Below are 7,626 nucleotides of genomic sequence, written 5' to 3'. Positions count from 1 at the left end.
TATATGTGTGTGTGTATACACACACACACACACACACACACACACACACACACACACATATATATATATATATATATATAGTGTTTGTATGTTAGATATTCCTGTAGAGGATACAGTCCTGAGAGAAGGAGTGAATGGAGTGAATCCTCGCAGGACTGAATTTATTGTCCCCCACCCACTGTCATGGGAGTGTGAAGCAGAAAGTAAGTTAAAGGAAAGATTCCAGCCTTCTGCATAGAACTAACAGAGCAGTCAACAAAGGGCTTTATATAAAGTAGATCCATTTGCACCTGGGGTGACAAGGTAGTGTTTATGAAGGTGGTGACTTTAAACTTGAATTTAGAACAATGAGTGGTATTTTGAAACATCCAGAATGAAGAGCTTGTTTCTCAGCAAAATGAACAGTTTATAGGTAAGAAAATGACACCATAATCAGAATATGGCAAATAAAATTGAAGTTAAGGAACTGAAGTAAGATACAGTTGATAGTATTTAGAAACTTAAAAGCTAACTATAATTTAAGTCAGGGGAATCTTAAATAATATGACACAGTTTAAAATAGCCTCGAGGGGCCCCTGGGTGGCTCAGTCAGTTAAGCATCCGACTTCGGCTCAGATCATGATCGTGGGGTTCAGTTTAACCCCATGACAGGTTCTGTGCTGACAGCTCAGCCTCAAGCCTGGTTCAGATTCTGTGTCTCCCTCTCTTTCTGCCCCTCCCCCACTCATTCTCTCTCTCTCTCTCTCTCTCTCTCTCTCTCTCTCTCTCTCTCACTCTCTCTCTCTCTCTCTCTCAAGAAAATAAAAACATTAAAAAAATTTTAAAAATAATAAAACAGGCTAGGAAATATGTTTGCTGTCATAAAAAACATTTAAGAACATTAAGAAAAGTAAATTGTCAGTTGTTACGCAAGGGGCAGGACTGTCTGAAAACGACTCACGTTCCTACTTTGAAAAGGAGCTGGCGAAAATAAGGATTTCCTGCTGCTGGTTCCAGCCAGAAGGGTTCAATGCAAGCTCAGTTCCCTCGGGGATAAGTGGCTTCCTCCTACCTTCCCCACCTCTCAGTGGAGACTGGAACTTCTCATGTGTCCAAGGTCTTGAAGCTCGGGGCAGCAGTGACCCCTGCATTGGCCCACAGACTCACAGGCACGCACCTTCAGCTCGGAGGGAATAATTGGAGGGTGGTGAACAGTGCCTTCTCTTGTCTTGCTCTAAGTTTCAATGGAGTCTCCTCTTGAGCCCATCAATGGGATGAGGGAATTCATCCCAAGTCCTATTGCAAGACAGCTGGTGACTCCAAAGCGGCCCATCTTAACAGACATCAATCTATAAGTTACTTTTGGAGACCAAGGACACAAAGATTAAGAAAATGGATCTTGTTTCCAAACTGTCAAGCTTTGATATATTTTTCTTCTGTAAAGACATTAGAGTTTGACATCATGGGAAGAAGTGGTATATATTGAAGTGAGTTAGCTTCCATTACCCAGCTGGATAGTGTTAGGAGGAAAACTTTTCTGCTACCAACTTAGGTGTAAGCAGTCTGGAGCCTGAAAATTAAATTGACGAAGGTTAATTTTGTTTGAGTTATTTGCCTGAATAAATGAATTTAAGAAAGTTTACTTCACATGCATGTGGGAGCATACTCCAAGGACTGGGTTCACAAATTCCAGGAGGCAATGGCTTATATACTACCTTGCCAAATTGGGGGTGGAGAGGAGGTGGTTAGGGCTTCAGTGGGAAAATACGGAACATTCTGTTGTTTACACGAGTTTACAGGTTTCATGCAGGTGCTGATACTTTTCCTTCCTGGCTTGAAGCTCTCCCAAAGGAGTGTTTATGGCAGCGGAACTCTCCTGTGTCAGGACTAAGGATCAGTCCTCTCTCAAATAAGAAACCCCTTCAGTGGAAGGTTTATCGCTCTACTTCAGGCAGTAAAGGAAGTTAGAGTTTCTTTCTGAGGTTGCTATTTGTTCATATGTTTTCAGTTTAAAGTTATCCTCATACCATTCTGGTGGGTTATTGGTCCCTTTAGTAGCAGGTATACTGGGTTGTTTATATTCATATTAAGGAACCTGATACTACATTTAAAAAAAAAATTCTAAGTGGTGAAAATTCAGTAACATTTAAACTGTATTTCCTATGAGCTAAGGCAGTTTTGGTTCAACTAACATGCCTCTGTGTGTATATCCATATATCATACTATTTTTTATTACTCAAATGCTTGTACAATACTTAGGTCTGAAAAATTGGCATGCTTCTTTAGCAAGGCATTCTGAAATTAGTGATTATATTGCCTTGATGTTTAATTACAATCTCCTGAGCTTAAAACTTCCTTCCAAGGTGGTGGTAAAGCTCAGGGCCCTGTCACAAGATCTTGGAAGGCAAATGAGACCAGCCATTTGGCCCAATTTCTTTCCTCAGAATATGCACCCACAGGAAGAATATTCTTGTGCATGGGGAGGCACAGTCACTTAAGCGGCCAACTTTGGCTCAGGTCATGATCTTGCAGTTCATGAGTCTAGCCACGCATCGGGCTCCGTGCTGACAGCTCAGAGCCTGGAGCCTGTTTCAGATTCTGTCTCCTTCTCTCTCTCCTCTTCCTCTGCTCATGATCTCTCTATCTTTCAAAAATACATAAACATTAAAAAATATATGATCAAAAGAAATGTCATGCTTAGAAAATAGGATGAACTCAAGAATATTAGCCTATGGGTTATATGTGAAAATGGGAGTGAGGTAGTTACAAGTCAGTTCTTTGATGAAAATCTCAGGTTCGTCTTTCTCACACACTAATAAATCTCTACCTTCTGCCTACAGGTTATCCGCTGCCCTCACGGCGGCTACTTCCCTCCTCCCCTCCCCCACTTCAAAATAGGACAAAGACAGTTATTCAGACCCACTGTCCCCCGAAGCAATTTGGAACTTTATGAAAAGAAATTGTTCAGAATACCATCATGTACTTTTCTGAAGAACATTGCAGATACACTCACTGAACGGCTTCAAAGAACTAAATTTTCAGGCAATATTAAAAAAAAGAAGACCATTAATCAAACTTTCTTTGTTTACTGCTAAAATATTCATTACTGGATTTGGGGAGGAGGAATAAATGAATGAGTGAATGAATGGATGTATGAGGGGCTGAAGCTGTACAAGGTTAATAATCATAATAACTATTTATTCAGGCCACTGAATGCCAGACATTAGTCCTGTGAAAAACACTCTATAAATGAAGAAGCTGAAGTTCAATTGCCCAAAAACATGTATCTTTTTTCAGCAGAGAAAAAGGTAAAATATAAGTCCTGTGGGGTCTCTTTCAGTGCTCTAAATATGATACCATACCGTTGGTACTAATATTTCACTTACAGGATCTGTAACCGGTCAGTACTTTTGAATGAAAATTTGTATACAGATATCATAATTACCTCATGCTAGAGAGGATGTCATTGTCATATCTCCTACACAGAAACCTGGGCCCAATGGTCAGTGGGACTAAAAATGAACCTCTGTCAAGACTCTGCCCTAACTTAGGACAAATTTCAAATCTATTAAAATTATTTTGGGCAAACTAAATGGAAGCTTCCCAACAACATTCTGTGCAAGAGAACCATTTTATGACAAAACTGCTTTTTCATTCTTTGATACCCTAGTCATCTTATTTCAGTTCCATTTTCCAAAATTCCAATTCTTTTTCTCCAGATAATATGTACCATTTAGGAAATATAAACATGAGACATTTTATTTAAAAACAATGTAAGCAGAGGTGACCCACAATGTTACAGTGGTTTCAGGTGTACAACACAGTGACTCAACAAGTCTATATATTCCCTATGCTGAGCTCACCACAAGTGAGCTACCATCTGTACCACACAATGCTATTGCAATACCACTGACCATATTCTCTATGCTGTAGCTTTTATCCCTGTAAACATGAGACATTTTGTTTTTTAAGTTCATTTATTTTGAGAAATAGAGAGAGAAAGAACATCCACAAGCAGGGAAGAGCGGCGAGATGGAAGGGTGAGAGAGAGAGAGAAGGAAGTGAGGGATAGAGAGAGGAAGGAGAGACTCCCAAGCAGGCTCCACACTGTCAGTGCAAAGTCTCATGCAGGGCTCAGTCTCACAAACCATGAGATCATGACCTGAGCCAAAATCAAGAGTTGTATTCTTAAACAACTGAGCCACCCAGATGCCCCAACATGAGAAAATTTAACTGGACTGGTTGAGTGTTTGTGTATTTAAGAAAAGGGACATTGGTAGCAAAAAACTTTAAAGGAAATTTTTTCTGTGTTTTTTTTAATTAATAGTTTATTGTCAAATTGGCTTCCATATAATACTCAGTGCTCTTTCCCACAAGTGCCCCCCCCTCCATTACCACCTTACTTTCCCCCTCTCTCTCCCCCTTCAGCCCTCGGTTTGGTTACTTTTCAGTATTCAGTAGTCTCTCATGATTTGCATCCATCTCTCTCCCCAACTCTCTTTCCCCCTTCCCCTCCCTACAGCCCTCCATTAGGTTTCTCCTGTTAGACCTATGAGTGCAAACATATGGTATCTGTCCTTCTCTGCCTGACTTATTTCACTTAGCATGACACCCTCGAGGTCCATCCACTTTCCTACAAATGGCCATATTTCATTCTTTCTCATTGCCATGATACTCCATAGTGTGTGTGTATGTATATATATATATGTGTGTATATATATATATATATATATATGTATATATATATATATATATATATATATGTGTGTGTGTGTGTGTGTGTATACCACATCTTGATCCATTCATCAGATGATGGACATTTAGCCTCTTTCCATGATTTGGCTATTGTAGAAAGTGCCACTATGAACATTGGGGTACATGTGCACCTATGCAGAAAATCACCTCCTGCAAAGATGAGTGACAATGAAAAGCTACCTTCTTTTTTATTTCTTTCTTTCAATGTTTATTTTTGAGAGACAGAGAAAGAGGAAGAGAGAGCACGAGTAGGGGAGGAGAGAGACAGCACAGAGGATCCAAAGTCGGTTCTGTGCTGACAACAGTGAGCTTGACACAAGGCTGGAACCCAGGAACTGTGAGATCATGACCTGAGCCAAAACTAAGAGTCAGATGCTCAACCAACTGAGCCATCCAGATGCCCTGAAAAGCCCCTTTCTTAATGAATTTTAAATACTTCACTTTTTGTTTTTGCTTTTTTTTTTTTTGAGAGAGAGTGAGCATATGTAGGGGAGGAGCAGAGGGAGAGGGAGAGAAAGAACCGTAAGTAAGCTCTATACCCAGCACGGACCCCAGCATGGGGCTCCATCTCACAAACCATGAGATCATGACCTGAGCTGAAACCAAGAGTTGTATGCTCAACTGAAGAGCTACCAGGAGCCCCTGCTTGGTTACATTTTTATGTCAGTAGCTTCAAGAAACCTAAAATGGAGGCATATTGACTATATTGAGATTTAAAAGGTACAATAGAAAGCAGAACTGATGCCCATGGAGGGGAGCTGTACGCAGTTAATAACCATAATAACCACTATTTATTCAGGCTACTGCATGCCAGATGTTAGTACTGAGGAAAATACCTTATGAATAAGGATGCTGAAGTTCTCCTGGAATTGTTAGATTCAAAATGAAGAGCCTATAAAAGAGTCTAGTCCTCCATTTTGAAGTTCAGGAGCCTGATTATATCTACACACATATTGTGGATCACATCACATTATTCTCATGTAAATCAATCCTCCCTCGCCATGATCACATTATAATAGCAATTTTGATAAAAGGACGCTGTTTCCTTAGTCACACATGTTTGGAGCAGGTCCATGTATAAAACCCAACCCAAGCCAATCCTTGTCACTCCTCACTTGTAGTCAAAAGTGCTTGGTTGGAATTGGCACCCAAATCAACATGGCTCAGTCAGGGTTTCTTCTGCCCGAAAATACGAAAAGGAAAAGAAAGAGTAGTTTTTTCAAAAAATGAAAATTGGGGGGGCTATCTATAGCTGGCTTTTCATCTTGTAGGTAAGGAAAACAGATGAAGTCCTTTAGAGAATAGAATAATAGAAACGTGGAGAAAGACAGAAAGAAACAAAAGAGGGTAACAAAAACATCTGAGACCCTCATTCAAAAAATCCACCTAAGACCTCTGTAGTTTTGCAATAAGTTATCTCATTTGGCTTGGGTGTTTGATTTACATTCTAAATGACATACTCCTTAAATCTAAGCATTTATTGTAAAGTAAGGACCGTAGGTTTAACTGGTGGTGATTTCTGTATCAAAATCTGAGTTCAGTCACTTCCTAGCTGTTACACAGGGTAAGTTGCTTAATATTTCTTATTTTGGTTTCCTCTTCAAAAAGATGATGCTAATTTGCATTTCTATCAGCAGCATTAGTTCCGGCTGCTGTAACAAAATGCCATAGACTCAGTGGCTTATAAATAAAAGAAATTTATTTCTCATAACTTGGAGGCTGGATGTTGAGTGCCAACAGAGTCAAGGTCTGGGGAGAGAGAGCACCTTCCTGGTTGCAGAGAATGTACTTCTCATTGTATCCTCACATGGCAGAAAGAGCAAAGGTGAAGCAAATTCTCACCTGACTCTTCAGGCACTAATCCCAAAGGGCTGAGTGCTCTTCACTGATGATCTCATCTACTAATCATCTCCCAAGGGCCCCCCTTCCTGATATCATCACCTTGAGGGATTAGTTTCCGACATACAAATTTTAGGGGAATACAAACATTCAAAATGAGACAGCTAGCTCATTTTCCAACAACCTTACCCTTATTCAATATTTAGTTTCCTTTATAATTGTCAATCTAAGAAACCAAGTGTGCTATTTTTTTCTTTCTTATGTTTTCATATATTTTATCACAAATGAAATTTATGAAGAAAAAGAACATGAACGTTTTTTTCCAACTTATTCACCATTTCCTGTTCTATGTGAATCAAGTCTTGTCCATTTTTTTTCTTTTGAAATACCATATTTTTCTTAATTATTTTTTAGGGAGGCCTCACATAGAGGGAATATTCTTGGTTACCATTTATACTTGCTGAAAATATACTTTCACTGCATGTCATTTGCTTCCAGTTTTGTTTGGGCACCTGTGAGCCGGAGAATTTAGCTTGTATTCAAGTCTACCATTTTCTTTCTGGTGGCACCTGCCATGCCATGCAGGACATTCTCAGAATGATCTTTTTTTGTTTTGTTTTTTCCCTGTTAAATTATGTGACTATTTCCCAGTTTTCTTTTGGCATTTTATTTCATACTTAGCATTAAAGTATATAAGAAACCTAGAATTAATGTTACTGTGTGATGAAAGTTAATAATCTACACTTATTTATTCCCCAGATGGTTAGGTAAAAGGACACCTCTGTCATACAATACATTTTTACATGTTTGTATTTCTTGCAACAAAGTGTAATTTTTATTCTGTTCCTTTGAACTCTCTGGCTTTACAATAATACTAAATTGTTTTAATTACTGTAGCTTCACAATATAAGATTATTTCTCCATAGCCTTTTGCCTCTTCATCAAACATTTGAATCAATGAAATTTTGTTATAGTTAAAATTTGTTTTTCTGCTTTTTCTATTGTATTGATGTAAAATAGTTTAAATTTGAGAACTACTAGCCAGTGATTACA

Source organism: Suricata suricatta, chromosome 5, assembly GCF_006229205.1.
Source record: "Suricata suricatta isolate VVHF042 chromosome 5, meerkat_22Aug2017_6uvM2_HiC, whole genome shotgun sequence".
In the NCBI taxonomy this organism is placed as follows: domain Eukaryota; kingdom Metazoa; phylum Chordata; class Mammalia; order Carnivora; family Herpestidae; genus Suricata; species Suricata suricatta.
This window is presented reverse-complemented; position numbering follows the sequence as displayed.